The 17,423-nt window shown below is 55.9% G+C and overlaps 1 non-coding gene across 1 annotated transcript; it reads right to left on the bottom strand.

The window, feature by feature from the left end:
* Nucleotides 1-17,093: 17,093 nt before the first annotated feature.
* On the bottom strand, nt 17,094-17,165 carry TRNAT-CGU (transfer RNA threonine (anticodon CGU)). The gene has a single exon. It is a non-coding gene; the product is annotated as a tRNA-Thr (tRNA).
* Between the last annotated feature and the right edge of the window lie 258 nt (nt 17,166-17,423).

Here is a 17,423-nt window from a genome sequence, read left to right as displayed (position 1 = left end):
TGCAGGCCCCGGGTGCCTCCAGCGACCGTCAGGAAAGCCCAAAGCGGGGCGCCTCTCACAGTCCCAAGACCCCCACTTCGTCTCCAGCTAAAGTTTAGTTATTTGTGTCCTTAATTGTCTCTCATTAAAGTCAAATTTGCTGCTTGCCGAGATTGGGGGCAATTATTTCCATTTTAATAGCTCAATTAGCCTTGGGCTCTGGAAGGGCCCCCCTTCTCCCACATACTGCCCCCCCCCCTCCATTTAAACCCTCTCTCTTTTTCACAACTTCTCCTCAAAATAAACTATAAATATGGATGTGTCCTCAAAGGATCTGAGCGGCGCATTCCAAGCTCCCGTTGGTGGGGATGGAAGGAGACGCGAGAAGCCCCGCTCCCCCCTCCCAAATCAAAATGCCTTTTTCTTCATCTTTTCCCTTCTTCTTCTCCGCCCCCCCCCCCAACTTTTGCCAGAGCAACCTGGCATCGTTCCGGGCCCTGACACCCCGAGTCGCACGCCGGAACCCAGGTTTTGAACTCCCGGTGAGCGAAAGCCAAAAGCCACCGTGCCAGGGCCGCCTGCTCCCCAGGGGGGAGGGGGCCGCTAACTTTATCCGGGAGAGGTGGTAACTCGCTGGGGACTGTGCGCCCCTGCTTTTCCCGACGACCCGAGGCCTGGCCCCCCGAGGCTCCCGCCGACCTCCTCACCCCCGCCCGCCGGGCCGCGGGCGCACGTGGAGGCGCCGGGCGCGGCGGGCCCAGCGGGCGTGCGCGGGCGGCCTGCTGCCCGCACGGCGCGGAGACGGGGGTCACGCCGCGAGACAGTTTCCCGACCCGGCTTTCCGGGGTGGGGGCGGGGTGACCGCGAGCCTCGTTCAGGTCCAACCCCGAGCCGAACGGAGGTGGGGGGCTGCCTCGCCCGCACCCCACCTCCGCGGCTAACACGCCCCTCTCGGGAGCGAGGGAGGGGGCCGGGGGGAGGTGGCCCAGCCCAGCGGCTCGCGCGGGGGTCCCGGGAGAGCCGCGCGCTGCCTCCGCCGCCACTCCCGGCTCGCGTCCCCACCCACCCCTCCCCCCGCTCCCCGGGGCCTGGGCACCCACCTGCCGCGGCCCCTGTCCCGGCCCGGGGGGACGGGTGCCAGGCAGGAAAAATGGGGAAGACTCACCGCCGCTGCCTCCTCCGGGGGTGCAGGGGACTCCCCGGGGCTACGCCTTCCAGGGCTCCCGGGAGGCGTGCGCGGGGCGGGGGGCGGCCCGCGGCCCGCGGCCCTGCAGCCTCCGCCTCGATTGGAGCCCAGCCTCAAAGCCTTCACCTTGGGCGGGGAGGGGAGGGGGGGGAGTACTTCCAGAAAAAAAAAAAAGCCACCCCTCCCCAGACAAGATCCAAGTGATGGGCGGAGGGGGGGAGTGCGGAGAAAATCCCTTTCTGCAGAGAGCGCGGAGCCGACGGGGCTGCACCCGGCCTCCGCGGTCCGCGGCCGCCACAAAGCCGCGCCCCCGGCCCCCCCGGCCCCCGCCCCCCCGGCCCCCGCCCCCCCTCCGCGCCCTATGGCCGGCCCGGGGCGGGGGCTGGGCCAGCCCGGGGTTGGCCGCGCCGGGGAGGCGGCGGCGGCGGCGGCCCAGGCTGCGGGGCGGCTCCTCCCCGGCCCGGGAGCGAGGGCGAGAGCCTGGAAGCGGAGCACGCCCGCCCGGGTGGGGGCGGGGGCCGGCGGGCGGGGTGGGGGGGCGCCTTCCTAGAAACCCTGGCCAAATACAGGCAGCGGATGGGGGCATTCCTCGAAATGCGGCGGCGCGTCAGCCTCGACCTGTGGGGGCAGCTCCTGGGGTTCTCCAAACTGGAGGTGCGGGGTGGGGGGAGGGAGCGCGCGCGTCCCCGCGGCCCGTATTCCCATTGCCCGGAGGAGGGAGCCGAGGCTGGGCCTCTTTCCTGGAGGGGATGGGGGCGGGGCGCACGGGCCGGATTCCCCTAAAGGCGCTCGAGGCATCCCGGGATCCCTGAGCTGGGGAGGCACGGGGGTGCTTGAAATAGGGCCACATCCACTTTTGATGCAGATCCGCCCTCAGATCCACCCCCCACTTCCCACCCCTTTTCGGGAACACCTCGTGGTACTACTGTCAGCGGGCGCTTTCAGCCCTTCGTGCAATTTGTCACCGCCACCCCTCCCCGGTCCCCAATACACAGTTGAAGTAGGAGCCGCCCCGACACCGGCCCCCACTTCTCTTGCACACTTTGGCAGCCTCTTAAAGTCGTTTTTGGATGACAGGAGCCCCCTCGATACCCCACCCCCAATGAAGGGACATCATCTGTTCCCAAGAACTCTTCAAAATGCCAACCTACCTTACGCCCAAAATATAAAGTTGTGCTTCCCCTGCCCCAATCCGTTGTCACTTGGCCGCTGCTTTCAAAACCTGACTGGTGCTGGAAATTGGGGGGCCGGGAGGAGGCCGAGGGGTGTGCTGCCCACCCCCACCCCAGGGCAAAGCTATGGCCTCTGGCACTACTATCTCCCCACCCCATAAGCTGCTTTCCAGTTCCTGTAGTAATGGGGACATCCCCCCAGCTCAGTCCCTCCGTGATAACTGCCCCGCCCACACCCCTTGCCCAGGGACCCCCAGATCATCTCAGAAGCTTTTCCTCTTTTCCAAAGAGGATCTAAAATAACTGAGACATGACCTGCCCCCCTGGACAGCCCAGCCTCTCTGCAGTGAACGTGACCGGACTGAGGCTCCCAGGATCATAAAAAATGTATCTGCTGTCCTCTGTTGGCCGCTGCGTGTCACACGCAGAAAACACATCGCCCAACCAGGGGCCCTCCTGATGGCACCCTGGGGACCCCGGCCAGGGGAGGGAGACAGGCAGCCCCCTCCTCTCCTGCTGCCTCCGCTGCCCCCTGCTGGGTGGGGGATCTTGGCTTGCAGCCGCTGCACAGGTCTTTGACCCACAGGCCCAATGGCTCCTGTTCCTTCTAATTCTAGAAACCGGGAAGGCAGTGTTGGAACAGAGGCTGGGAAGGCGGGGAGAGGGTGGGTGGGGGTCCAGGGACCCCAGAGGAGGGATGGTTTCTCCAATAGTAACTTGGGGTGGGGGATGGGTGCAGGAAAAGTGAGTCCGGTAAGGCCCCTCTAATCACCGTTTCTCCGAGCACTGATGATGTACCCAGTCCACGGAGTATCCCGCTGAGCTCGCCCCATTTTCTAGATGAGAAGATGGAGCTTGAAAGAAGGTCAGTTATTCACTGAACAGACACTTCCTTTGCCCTCTGTGTGTCATGCACTGAGCTGGTGCTGGGACTATGGTAGCAGGGACTTGTTCCTGGGGAGAGACCTAGGTCAAGGGGCATTGTGACAGGTGGCCGCAGGAGTTCTCAGGGCACACGAAAGGCCGAGGCCAGGCCGCCTTGTGCTTCCTGGGCCCTCCCTGCCGGCCCTGGCTCAGGCACCATCCCCATCAGGGCTTTGGCCCCCTCACTGCCCCCTCCTGCAAGCTGGAGAGAGCGAGACCATCCCTGCCTGCTGCTTCTCGCCACCTGGGTGCCCCTGGGCACCGCTTAACCGCTCTGGGACTCGGTTTCCTCATCTATAGAGTGGGCTTATGATACCTGCCTCAGAGCTGGTAAAAGGATCGAATGAGAAAACCAACCAAAAACCAGGGAAGGGGCCTTTTTTGCAAGAGTCCAGGAGACAGTTGTTGCTGTGACCTGGGGGAGGGATAGCTGAGGCCCGAGAGAGAAGGATAGGGCCAGCGGGAGGGCAGGTGGGAGTGTGCAAGACCCCTCAGGGGACTGCAATGGCTCGCCACTGCCGCAGCCTGGGCTCAGGGGGCTCAGGTAGGGACCCCACCCCATCGGCTCGCCCCTGCGCCCCTAGATCAGGCTGTGCCTGGATGTGGGGACAGCTGGATGCAGAGGGGAACTGCAGGCTCGGTAGGACCCACAGGACCTGCGCACAAGGCCCCCGGAACGTGGCCGGGACCCCGCTTTTCTCTTGCACTTCAAAAGCCCCCCGAGAGATGCCCCCAGGAGGCCTTGGAGGCCTGCCCTGGCCAGCTGGCTCGGCTTCCCGTGACTCAGGCTCGCACGGGCCTGAGATCCAGCTCAACACCGGAAGTGCAGCCAGGCCCCGGGAAACAACTGCTCCGTGGCTGCGGGAAGCCCTGGAGGCCCGCGCTGGCCTTCTCCCAGGAAGAAGCCCCACCCTCCCAGGTTCCTACCCGAGCAATGCCAAGGCCAGAGCTGGCGAGAGGCCCCGGGGCGCAGAAGGAGCCCTGGGGAGCCGGGGCCTGGCCTGAGCCTCCAGGAAAGGCGGGACTCCTCCCGCTCCCAGACCCGCAGAGAGGGGGCGCACAGGCCTCGCCCCACCCTGTGGCTTGTCCTCAAGCTGGGTGTCTGCGGTGGGGGGTGAACGGAAGGGGCAAGAGGCATCAACACCCAGCTGCTGCCATCTTCCGAGGCTCCCAGGACACCCGAAACTGAAAAGCTCCCAAAGCCGGGTTACAAGGCTTCCTGTACATGTTCACGGAGAACATAAGCATGTCTTCAAAACACACACACACAAATGCATCGCAGTGACATGATGCCAGACGTGGGACAATGGCAGGATTTGTAGAAAAAGATATTCTTGTGTACCTCCAGTGGGGTTCGTGGGACACAGTTTTAAAGTGGTTTGATGGATGTCCTTCTCCGTGGACCCCATCAGAATGAGGCTATGACACACATGCACCCCCCCCCCCCACTGTGACATCTTCTGGAGATAACGTTAAGAGTCCAGGCTAAGAAAACCTATCTGAATATGAGGCCTCGGGCCCAATGTTCCTGCCAGGTTCGACCCAGGGCACCTGGAAACTGGTGGTCTCCCCACACCACACCCCAGCCTCCGACCTCAGCAGGAGGCCAAGTGGTAGAAACAGCTAGAAAGTGCTCACGCCCGTCCTTGTCCTCCAGCCACGCTGCTGAGAGCCAGCGGAAATTTGGGTCGAGGGTGATGAAGGGAAACCACACTTTCCACGGCCCAGGTGATGCCAGCCCGTGTGCCGTCAGGTGGAGAGAGGACCTGGTGCCTGGCTTTCCTGCAGCCTTTGCAGGCCTTGGGAAATGCAGGGGGAGGTGGGAGCTCCGGAATGCTTCTGCTGTGCTTGGTCAGAATTCGGGACAGATCTTAGAAGGGCAGGTTGTTATCTGGTGCTTCCTGTGTGCTCAGCTCTTTACGCACCTGGTGTCATCGAAGCAGCCCCAGGAGGCAGGACCTGTCCTTTATAGTTTAGTCCCATTTTACAGATGAGGCCGCAGTGGCAAGGTAACTTGCCCAAGGTTCCACAGCGAGGTAACTGCTGGAAAGGTGCTGGGGCGTGCCACGAGCTCAGACCCTGGCTGCGCCGCCTCCCCCAGCCACCAGTTTCAGAGCCCAAGCAGGCCGAATCACCCAGCCCCTCCTTGGCAGAAAGGGCCAGTGACTTGTCTAAGGCTTTGCTCCCCCGTTGCTCTGCTCAGATTCCTCCACACCTTTGATGCGCATGTCTGTCTGTCCAGAACGCCCGGGATTATGGACGTCCCTTTTGGGAAGATGCTGGCCTCCTGGGAAGCAGAGAACTCCAGGCGCCAGGTGGACAGACATACAAATGCCTGGTGAGGCACAGGGGCCCGGGTTCTTGGAGGGCTGGGAACGAGGCCCTAGTCTACTCGTTCAGGTAAGAGTCTGGCTTTGCAATGGGAAGAGAAGCCAGAAATCGGACCGAGTGATCTGTAAATTCCTTTGCCATCCCAAGCCTCAGTTTCCTCCTTGGCAACAATGGGGATGTTCAAAGAATCAAATGGCATGATTTGCATGAAGTACTTGCACAGTTCTGGCTCAGTTCTGGCTCATAAGTGCTCGATAAGTTGCAGTAGGGAAGCGGACTTGGCCCAGTGGTTAGGGCGTCCGTCTATCACGTGGAAGGTCCATGGTTCAAACTCTGGGCCTCCTTGCCCCATGTGCAACTGGCCCACGCACAGTGCTGATGCGTGCAAGGAGTGCCCTGTCACGCAGGGGTGTCCCCTGCATAGGGGAGCCCCACGTGCAAGGAGTGCGCCCCGTAAGGAGAGCCGCCCAGAGCGAAAGAAAGTGCAGCCTGCCCAGGAATGGCGCCACACGCATGGAGAGCTGACACAAGATGACGCAACAAAAGGAAACACAGATTCCCGGGCCACCGACAACAACAGAAGCGGACAAAGAAGAGGACACAGCAAACAGACACAGAGAACAGACAGCTGGGGCTGGGGGGAAGGGGAGAGAAATAAATAAATAAATCTTAAAAAATAATAATAATTTGCAGTAATTACCATTAGCTATTCAAAGATGCTGATGAACAGGCCCCGGGTCTGTGTATGCGATGAATAGACTCAAAAGAGCAAGAGGTGGCCCTGCTCTCTCCTTTAAGATGGAGTCGATTGCCCCTGGCATCTACTTCATCCTTGCCCCTAAATCCAGAGGGAGAAGCACTAGCACCAGGCTGGGTAGGCCAGCCAGGCCTGGCTGGACCTGTTCACCCAGAGAGGAAGAGGCAGCTTCTTGGAGTTTCAGCAGTAGCTGAAGTATGTCAAGAAATACTAGAGGGGGGAAACGGACTTGGCCCAGTGGTTAGGGCGTCCGTCTACCACATGGGAGGTCCGTGGTTCAAACCCCCGGCCTCCTTGACCCGTGTGGAGCTGGCCCATGTGCAGTGCTGATGCGTGCAAGGAGTGCCCTGCCACGCAGGGGTGTCCCCCGCGTAGGGGAGCCCCACGCGCAAGGAGTGCACCCCATAAGGAGAGCCGCCCAGGGCCAAAGAAAGTGCAGCCTGCCCAAGAATGGCGCCGCCCACACTTCCAGTGCCGCTGACGACAAGAAGTGGACAAAGAAACAAGACGCAGCAAATAGACACAGAGAACAGACAACGGAGGGGTGGGGGGAGGAATTAAATAAATCTTTAAAAAAAAAAAAATGCTAGAGGGGAGTGGATGTGGCTTGGTGATTGAACTCCTGCTTCCCATGTACAAGGTCCCGGGTTCAATCCCTGGCACCTCCTGAAAACAAACATGAAAAAATAAATGCTAGAAGCATGCCAGTTCGGCCCAAGCAGAAATGAAAAAGTTAATCAACTTCCCATAGAACCCACCTGACTGTAGAGCTAGCCCCATCTCTACAAAGAGAAGAGCAACTTAAAAATAAAAGCTGTTGGATTTGGAGATTTTTTGACCTGGGTTTGCAGCAGGCAGTTTGTAGACCAAGTTCATCCCACAGATGTGTTTTGTTTGGCCTGCCGAGCACTTTAAAAAATAATAAATTTAATTTAGTTGCCAATATTTTAAATTCAGGAAATTTCATATTTTAAAAATATCCAGATTTCTGGCTTCTCTGTAAAAATACACACCCTTAGAAGATGGAAAGATCTAGCTAGCAACAGTGGGCACATATTTCCACTGGACAACAGTCAACCATAGCAGAAAAATAGTGTATCAGACAGGGTAGTCTAGCTGCTTTAACAAACCACCCCAAGCTCGCAATGGCTTAACCCAATACAAGTGTATTTTTCGCCCATATTACGGTCCAAGGGGAGGAGGGCTCTTTTCCAAGTCATTCAGGGATCCAAGGCTGCTTGGTTCTCACAACTTCTAGGGCTTCATCCTTTCTATGATGAGCTGGAGGCTGGGGAAGGAGGATATGGGGAAGGCACACCTGCTCTTAACTACACCAGCTCAGAAATGTGCCACGTTGGTGAGAACCAGTCACAGGTCCCTCAAAGATGTAAGGGGGTCATGAGGTATAGTGCATGAAGTATAGGCCCAGGCAGAAGAGGGGAACATAAAGGGTGGTGAGCGCCAGAGCCTCAAGTGGCTGTCCTAGATAGGATGTGCTTTCTCCACTTGGTCACAGTAGTTCCATTCTTCCCATCCTCTTGTTGATGGGGATGATCCTCCAGCTCAGCCATTGGCTCAGGAGAAACTGCCAGTCATTGGTTGGAGAACATGCATGTGACTCTGTCCTGGCCATTGAGACAAGATGTATTTGGATGTGATGCCTGGAACTGCAGCAGCCATTTTGGGGATGGACTTTGAGGCAAAGCCAACATAGTGATGGTAGAGAAGAGAGATGGAAGGAACCCAGATCTGTGACGGTCTGGTGGAGCTGCTCAAACAACCAATCCCGAAACCTGCCCTACCTCTAGACTTCCTGATGAATGCATGATAAATTTCCTTAAGTCAGTTTTAATGGAGGGGTGGAGGGGAGAGAGGGAAGTGTTCTATTCCTCACGGAATGATAAATGCATGGTTCCCACCTGGCTAACTTCACTTAGGCCACCCGCCTGGCCATGTAAGGTATTTGAGTTTTGACTCCTGACTTAAAATTCTCTCTTGTTCCAATGCAGAACAGAGGGAAATTTAGCCAGCCCTGACCTTCACTGCCTGGGATAGAAATTACCCAGTTTCTACCACTTGAGGAAGCAATGTGCAAGGATCAATGCTTCCTGGGACAAAGTGGTCCCCGTCCGGGGCCCTGGGGCTCCAACTGCCGCTCAAGGATGCAGTGATTTTTGGGTGACCCTGACCAGATGAGGAGCAGGTGTGGATCCTTAGCCATGTCAACTCATTGGCTGTGTAAACTTAGGCAAGTGTATTAACCTTTCTGGGCCTCAGTTTCCTCAGCTGAACACAAAATTAACAATTGCTTTGCTGGTTTGATTTGATGACTCACCGCGGAAAGGCTCTCTCCCAGGGCACAGCAACCACAGAATTCACAGTAAACGCTGGCTGGAGGGACGTGACGGCCCAGACTGACCGTGTGATCCGATGGGGGGAGGTTGGCTGGCAAGTATTGGGTCATTAGGGGACGTGCCTTCCAATGAGGAAGCACTAGTCCTAAAGTGTGAGACATGTGTCACCAGTGCAGCAAGGCTGATGTCCATCCTTCACGGAGGCGGCATCAGAGAGCTCTGAATACCTAGTAGAAATGTATTCCCTTTTCCCTTTTCTTATCCTCCTCGGGCTCCTGTGAAGGAGGAAGTATCAGCTGGGTGCTGCTCGCCTTTAGCCCCTCCCTAACGCTTCCTCAGCAGCCCCCCACCCCATCCTTCAAGGAAGGGAGCCCAGCCTCCAGACTCAGAACATGTGAGCCACTGCAGCATCAAAACAGACTTACGCAGGAGTTCTTAACCTTTTTTGCTCCAAGGACCCCTTTGCCAGTCAGGTGAAAACCACAGACCCCTTACGAAATCCCCGCCGTGCCATGCATCATTTAATAAACAGATCACACCTGCACCAGAGTGTCTCCACAAGAACTTGTTTTTTTGAATTTCAATTCAAGCTCACGGACCCCTCGTTAGGAACCCCTGGATAGGGTCACTGTTCCCTGTCTTCACTGCATTTTTAAAGTACTCTATTCATGGCAAATGGTGGAAGTAAGATAAAATTTCCTTTCGGAATAAACTTAAGTTATGGAGGTCCGTATTAGGGATTGAATCGTGTCTCCTACAAAGACATGTTCAAGTCCCAACTCCTGCTCCTGAGGACGTGAACTCATTTGGAAAAAAAAGGGCTTTGAAGATGTTACTGGGTAAGGTGAGGCCAAACTGAACCCGGGCAGGTGTTAATCTAACCTGGCTGGCGTCCTCATATGCAGAGGAGATGTGGACGCGGTCACCAGGGGGAAACGGAGGAGACGGAAGGAGGCAGTCCCGTGACAGAGGCAGAGGCTGGGTCGAGACCCCACCAACTTCAGAGGCCCCGTGCCCCGCCGACACCTCGCTTTTGGACTTGTGGCCTCCAGGACCATGAGACAATCAACTCCTGTTGTTTAAACCAGCTGGTCTGTGGTGCTTTGTTACAGCAGCCCTGGCGAATCAAGATAGTGAGTTATGTTAAAGAGAAATACATATATATACGTTTATAAATATATAGTCAAATATAGTGCAGGAGGTACATAGAATGGCAGGAATCAAGACAGTGGGTGTGTGAGGTCCAAGTTCAAGGCACTCATCAGCTGGGGCAGGAAAAGCCCCGGTCCTGGGTCCCCACATGGGCAGGGCTGTCCCAAGTCCCTGGCTTCCTTCGAAGGAGAGGTAGGGGGGCCCAGCCGTCCTGGTGTGTCTGGAACGGAGGGCGTTCCCACATCGTGGGACTTTGGTGATAAAACTGGGACAGTCCCAGGCGAACCAGGACGGTTGGTTACTCTAACTGGACTGGGGTTGTGGGGACAGTGGAGAGTTGCTGGTTTAGGCCTCTAAGAGTGGCTGTCACTGTGCAAGGAAAGAAATAGTGTCTTTGGAGTGCCCGCAGCCTCACCCCCGTTCCCCACGGCTCAGGAGAACTCTGCCCTAGCCTTGCTCCGTTCCCAGGCCGCCTCATGCCTGCATGGGTGATGGGGGCGGGGTGAATGGAAAGGAGGCTAGAAAGATGGGAGGTGGTTCTATCGGAAAGGGTCAGCACCCCATAATTTGTCCTTCCATTCTCCTTGATGGACATTTAGCTCTTCCCAGTGCCTCTGCTGTGATCAGCCTTGTTATTTTTACTTCTCTCCTGGTACACATGGATGGCGGGTCCGCATCTAGGAGTAGAATCGCAGGGTCTCATCCACACAGGGTTTTCAGAAACGCGGCGGCCTTTAGACTGGGACGTCCTCTCAGGTTCTTCTCAGCCCCCACTACGCCCTGTTGTCTTATACCCAGGCCACTTCACTGTTCCCATGATCTGGCTCTGCTGGCATTTGGGTTTTCAACTCCTGGTCTCTTGGGAGGTACAAAGGCATGTAGACTAATCATTGCAATGTCTTGTGATAGGTGCTATGAAAGCAATAAGCCAAAGGTGCTGGCAGTGCAGAGAGGAAATAGCAATCGGTTCCAACTGAGGGTTTGAGGAACATTTCAAAGTAATAGTTAAGCAAGGTTTTGTAGCATGACTAGGAGTCTTCCATATAGATGGTGGTGGTGGGAAGACATTCTAGCAGAGGGAACAGCATGTGCACAGGCACAGAAGTTTAGGCTAAGGAACAAGCAGAACTGAAGGAATAACAAAGGCTGGTATGGCTAGAACAAGAGGGAGGCATGGCAGGAAGGACAGTTGGGACCCAGGATGCCATGCTAAGGAGTTGGGATTTACCTTGTGGTGGTGAGTCTCTGGTGAGGTACTAAAGGAGGGGCGTGACATGTTCATTGCTGTGTTTGCAAGAAGTCACAGTGACAGTGGAAGGGGGAGGGAAGAGATGGGCCTGAGAGCAAGGGAGACCGATTAGGGGTCTACTGCAATGGTCCAGTCACCAGAGATCCAAGGGGAAAAAACGGAAGGATAATGAAGCAAGGCAGAGGAGGTGACTGTTGGGAGAGAAGTTCAGGCAGTGACCACTTAGATGAGTGGATAAGCAAGGAGAAGAGTGTCCAGAACTGTGGGAGACAGAATAATGACCTCGAAAAGACATCCATGTCCTAATCCTTGGAACCTGTATGGCCAAAGGGATTTTGCAGGTATAATTAAGGTTCTGTACTTTCCAATGGGGAGATTATCCCGAATAATCTGGGGGAGCCCAATCTAATTCCACGAGTCCTTAAAAACAGAGCATTTTTATTTGACTGGTGCGAGAGCTGTGTGGTAGAGGAAAGAGTGATTTGAAATATGAGAAGGCACGACGTTGCTGGATCTGAGACGCGGGTGCTGTGAGCAAGGGCGGGGGAGAGGCCCCTAGGAGCAGAGTGCGGCCCCCCGCTGATGGCCAGCAAGGAAGGGGGCTGCATATTGCGTTTTTGAAGCCGCAGAGTCTGTGGGCACGTGTCATGGCGGCCACAGAAAATGAACACCAGGGCGGGCCCCAGGGTTCTCGCTGCAGCTGTGGGGCGCAGGTCATCACAAAGAGGGTGCAGAACCTGAATGGCACCTGGGGTTTTGGTGTCCCTTAGCAGACTCTTCTTGGGTTAATGATCTATTGCTGTATAACAATATCGACACAAATTCCGAGGCTTACAAGAACGCACATGTGCTGTCTCCCAGCGCCGGGAGTCCAAGCCCCAATTAGCCAAGGTCTCCGCAAGGCTGCAATCGAGATGTCACCCAGGCTAGGGCGCACCTGGGGCTCACCAGGGGAGGGTCTCGCTTCCAAGTTGACTCCTGTCTGTTGACAGAATTCAGTGCCTTGCAGCCTGTTAGGACTGATGGCTTCGTTTCTTGCCGATCCTTGGCTGGAGGACGCCCTCACTTCCTTGTCTCCCCAACCCGGCCCCTCATCTCAGCAAACCGCAGGGGAGCATCTCCAGCGAGCTGGACATCTCACCCTAATGTAACGTCACCTCAGAAGTGGCATCTTAGCACCTACTGGTGAGAAGCAACTCCCCAGTCCCTCTCCCACTCAAGAGGGGGGATTAGAATACCAGAAGGCAGGGATAACTGGGGGCTGTTTAGAGCCTGTCCCCCACGTTTCTCAAAGAAGGAGGCGGGGCCTCCTCTTTGGGCGTGTTTCAAGAATCGTGACAGATTTGACAGCTAGAGCGGTCTCAGGCTTGCGGGTTATGTTTACCTGCTACTAGTCAAAACCAGCTAGGCTCACCTGGGCTGGAAGGACAGGGCTGAGGCAACAGGGAACACAGAGTCACAGGAAATGTTTGTCGTGCGCCAGCGGGTGATCTGCTAAGCTAAACTCAAGTTGATGTGTTATAAACAGCGTCTGCTGCTTCCAGGGGCCTGCCACAATATTTTCATTTAAGTGCTACTCACGCCTGAAATACGCTTCTGGTTTTGAAATGCGGTTCTCAGTTCGTGTGTGTATACAAACCACTCACTCCCTTACGAGGTGTCCCATTTTTTATTCTTTAATGTAAGTTTTCTCAGCACATACTGTCAGCTCTGATGGGCAATGTGCCAGGGCAGGGGGGACCAGACTCTGGGGGCCAAGAACTGCAGGCTCCTGCCGGGTAGACCCCTTGGCCCCCACCTCTGGAGGGGGTCAGCTCAGCTGACCAGAGATGAGCTTTTTCACTGGCGACCTGGCGTCATATCAATATCCGTGCCAGCTCTGGGTTAACACTTCTGTATCCAGAGCCCTGACATCTGCTGACTCTTTAGATTTTTTTTCCTTTTCTTTTTGGCTGCTGTTGGGCATGGTAGGTTTTTGTTTGCAAAAATAGAAAATCCAAAAGTAACACTGCCTCTCTTTGCCAATACCACGACATTAGGGGAAATTAATAATTTTCCCTGCCGTTCCTCTTGCCCTGCCTGGAGGTGTTCATTGTCAATAGCCTGATGTGGAACCTGCCACGTGGCATGTGGGTCCTCTTCACTTTCCAAGAAACCCATGTACACAAATGCACATACGTGTACTAATAAATATGTTTATTTTGATAAAACAGGACACTGTTGTTTTCACTTAACTGTACCTCCTTACGTACCCTTCAGTACATGTCCGCCTCCTTCCCTCAAGTGCTGCCATGATTCTTTTTTTTTTTAAAGATTTATTTTTTATTTAATTCTCTCCCCTTGCGGGGCGGCTCTCCTTACGGAATGCACTCCTTGCACGTGGGGCTCCCCTACATGGGGGACACCCCTGCGTGGCACAGCACTCCTTGCGTGGATCAGCACTGCGCATGGGCCAGCTCACCATATGGGTCAGGAGGCCCTGGGTTTGAACCCTGGACCTCCATATGGTAGGCTGACGCTCTATCCGTTGAGTCAAATCCGCTTCCTTGCCATGATGTCTTTAGGTGATGGATTGCCATTTACTGAACAGCCCTGGCTATCATCAGAAGAACTCCTCAAGCGAGGAAGTGAGAGAATGTGTTGTTCCTGTTTTACAGAGCGAGAAACCGAGGCACAGAGCGGTTAGGTGGCAGTTCCAAGGTGCTGACCAGTTAGTTAGTTCCTGGTAGGTGAGGGGAAGAGCACTCAGTTTAGCACTGCCGTTGCTTCCTGTGGCCACAGGGGGGCACTGTTGGAGTTGCCAACCTACCCTCAGCCAACAGCCCTCCCCCCCTCCTGTCTTGTTTCAGAAGTTCCTTACCCTTTGCTGCCATTTGCCACCGGGTGCTCATCTCATAGGCCGCCCTAACTTGGAATATCAGGGAGGTGGGTCGGGGCAGTTCCGTTTCTTCTTTCCTAGAGAGCCCTGAGCTTCTTAGGAAATACGGCTGGCTCTGCAATGGTCAAGTTTGCACACTGAGGTCTCAAAGGCGCTCTCCAGTTTCTACACCTGCCTCGCCTTGCTCCCCACCCCTCTGAGTCAGGGGCCTTCTCATCTCTCCTTTTCTTAAGGAAGTGATTCCTCACAGAGCACAGACAGCCGACTTCAAGGTTACTTTCAGATATGAAATTCATACCGAAGTTATAGAATCCCAGACGCGCTTTCATGCATTCATGAACACAAGTGATTTAAATCAACATAAAACTTTTTGCTTATTCAGATACATGATCAGCTTTACCCATGTGAATTCAGGATTTTGCTCACTATGCTCCTCTTCTGACCTAGTATTCAGGCTTGCAGAGTGTGCCAACTGGGCCTTACAGCTCCCTGACGTCTCCAAATTTCAACCAGAGGTGATGGTTTTGAGGTTAGTGTGTCATGTTCAAGGTCTAACAGCCCCCATCCCCTGCCAAAAAAAACCAACCAACCAGTTATCACTCTCCATGTGTGAATATGTATCCTTAATTATTTTGTGCACCCCCTCCCCCCCATAAATGGTAATTGTAACTTGCCTGGAGTTGGGGGTGAGGATAAGGGATTTGAAAACAGAAAAAGGCATATTGATCTGCTCTTTGGATAAGGAGATGGAGTAGGTTGAATTACGTACTCCAGTTTAGACAGGTCCTTAATCTTAATCAGCATTTCCATATTTCCACGGGTGTGAACCCATTGTAAGCAGGACATCTTGAAGATGATATTTTTTTGTTCGAGTGTCGCCCAACTGAATGAGGGCAGATTTTTTTTTAAGATTTCTTTATTTAGCCCCCCCCCCCCCGTTGTCTGCTCTCTGTGTCCATTTGCTGTGTGTTCTTCTGTGTCCGCTTGTATTCTCATCAGATGGCACTGGGGATCTGTGCCTCTTTTTGTTGTGTCATCCTGCTGCGTCAGCTCTCCGTGTGTGTGGCACCACTCCTGGGTGGACCGCAGTTTCGTGCGGGGCAGCTCTCCTTGTGCAGGGGCCACCCTTATGCAGGGGCACCCTGCGTGGGCCGGCACTCCTTGTGCGCAGCAGCACTGCGCGTGGGCCAGCTCACCACATGAGCCAGGAGGCCCTGGGTATCGAACCCTTGGACCTCCTATATGGTAGGTGGACCCTCTATCTGCTGAGCCACATCCACTTCCCTGAGGGTGGATCTTAATCCGGATTACTGAGGGCCCTATAAAGAGAAAGCCAGGGCAGCCAGAAGCAGGAAGTCAGCAGAACCGGGAAAAGAAAGGAGAGGAATAAGAACCCCAAGGAAACCCCAGGATTTGCCTGCTGCCAGCCCCAGAACACTATAGTCTTCAGAGAGAGCAAGCTGTGCCAGTGTCTAAATTTTGGGCTTCTCCTAACCTCAAAACTGTAGCCAATAAATTCCCATTGTTTAAGCCCAAACCAGTTTGAGGTGTTTATGATGGCAGCTGGGAAACTAATACAGGAAAATTCATGTGGGTGACTCCCTCCTTCATCAATACTGGGCTTCCTGCCCAGGGGCAGTGGGCCTTTTTTAATTTTAATTTGTGTCTTTTTAAGTGCTCTTCTCCTTTCTTTAGGAAGCAATGAATGAACACCCCAGAGGAGGAAGAGAACCCTCAAGCATCCTCTCTGTCGTAATTTTGGATCTTCTAATTTGCCTATGCAATAATAAGTTATCTCTGAGACCTTTGGAGGTGCTTCTAGGGGGGCAAGTGCACAGGTAAAACAAGCAAACATCCCTGTAGAAAACCCAGATGACACGTTTGCAGGGTAAGGCGTCCAGGACGCTTTCCACAGCGCTCGCTTCGCACTCCCCTCGCCAGAGGCAACAACTGTTATTTTGGCACGTAGCCTCCTGTGCCTCCCGACTTACTACACTTCGTGGGTTCTGGACCCGCAGCCGCAGCTTCACGGGGGAGCTTGTTGGAAATGCAAACCACGGGCCTCACCCTAGATCTACTGAATCCGAAGCCGGGGCGGTGAGGCCGGCCAATCCGTGCTTCAGCAAGGCCTCCCAGGGATTTTGCCGCAAGCCGGCCCCTCCAGCCGGGATCACGTCCCTGTCCCTGTCGCCTCAGGAAAGCCGGCTCCCCCCCCCCCCCCCCCCGCGCCACCAGGCGCACACCAGGAGCGCCCTTACTGCTTAGGAGCTCGGGGGGGTACCGGTTTCCCCAATTTAGGCCAAGCCGCTTTTCAGATGTCAGTTACCCGACCTGGGGGTCTTTAAATGCACCCTTTGGTGGTGCAAGGAACCCCCGTGCGAGATGACGGTAGCTCCATTTTCTGCGACCACCCCGACGGCGCGCCTCTGCCAGCTGCTTCGCAGACGTCGACGCTGGCCACGGACCCACTTTACCGAGGGGGAAACGGAGGCTCCGAGAGAGAGGTTCAGAGCGTCGCGTCAGAGCCGCCCCCCCCCCCCCCCCCCCCGTCTGGGCAGGACTTTTAAGGCAACGCCTGCAGTGGGTCCTTTTAAAAAGAGCAAGGCAGACACCGCTGTCTGGGGTGTGAGGTGTGGATTTTAATTTTCAGAAAAACGCGAGGTGGCTCTTAAGTGAAGTGGCATCAGCTGTAGGACTTCGGCACGAAGTGTTGGGCCTTCGGTGGGGTCCCCGTTCGGCCTCTACCTCGGCCCCAGGTTCTCGAGGGGACCCCTCCGGGCTTTTCGAGTTTGCGCCCCAGCACACCCGACACCCTCCAACTTCCCCGAGGACGAGGAGCCCGAAACGGCCCGCGGCGCTGTCTGCGGGGAGCGGAATGCAGGGCGGGTCGAATTTGAGGCCAAAAGGCTCCGGGGCTGGACCACCCAGAACGGTTACCTTTGTCCCAGGTAAGGGGGTTTTGACTCTAAACTGAGTGAAAATGGTTGGTTCCTGCGGGCAGCCCAGAGGCAAGGGCTCCAATTCCGAAACCAAGTGGCGGAAATCACGGACGACCCGTGTGAAAAGTGGTTCCTCCCTTAAAAAGTCTCCACCCAGCGGCAGGGGACAAACAGGCACGGACGGGGTTCGAACCCGTGATCTTCGGTTTACGAGACCGACGCCTTACCACTTGGCCACCGCGCCTGCGTTAGAGCGGCGGCCCAGAGAACCTGTATTCTGGCTTCGCTCCCGTGAGTTCGCCCCGCGGGCACGAGCGCGTCCGCACGGCCCTCGCGCGGTCCCGACGGAGCACGCGCAGCCGCGGTCCCGCCCCTTCCCGCGGCCCAAGGGGCGAGGCTTCAGGAGGCGCGCGCGCCGGCCGTTCCCGCGGGCTCGCGGCGGCCTGGGCGTCGCGGGAGCGCGCTCCGCGGGGTCCTCCAGGCCCCACCCCGGGCTCCAGGC

Source organism: Dasypus novemcinctus, chromosome 23 (genome assembly GCF_030445035.2).
Source record: "Dasypus novemcinctus isolate mDasNov1 chromosome 23, mDasNov1.1.hap2, whole genome shotgun sequence".
In the NCBI taxonomy this organism is placed as follows: domain Eukaryota; kingdom Metazoa; phylum Chordata; class Mammalia; order Cingulata; family Dasypodidae; genus Dasypus; species Dasypus novemcinctus.
This window is presented reverse-complemented; position numbering and strand designations above follow the sequence as displayed.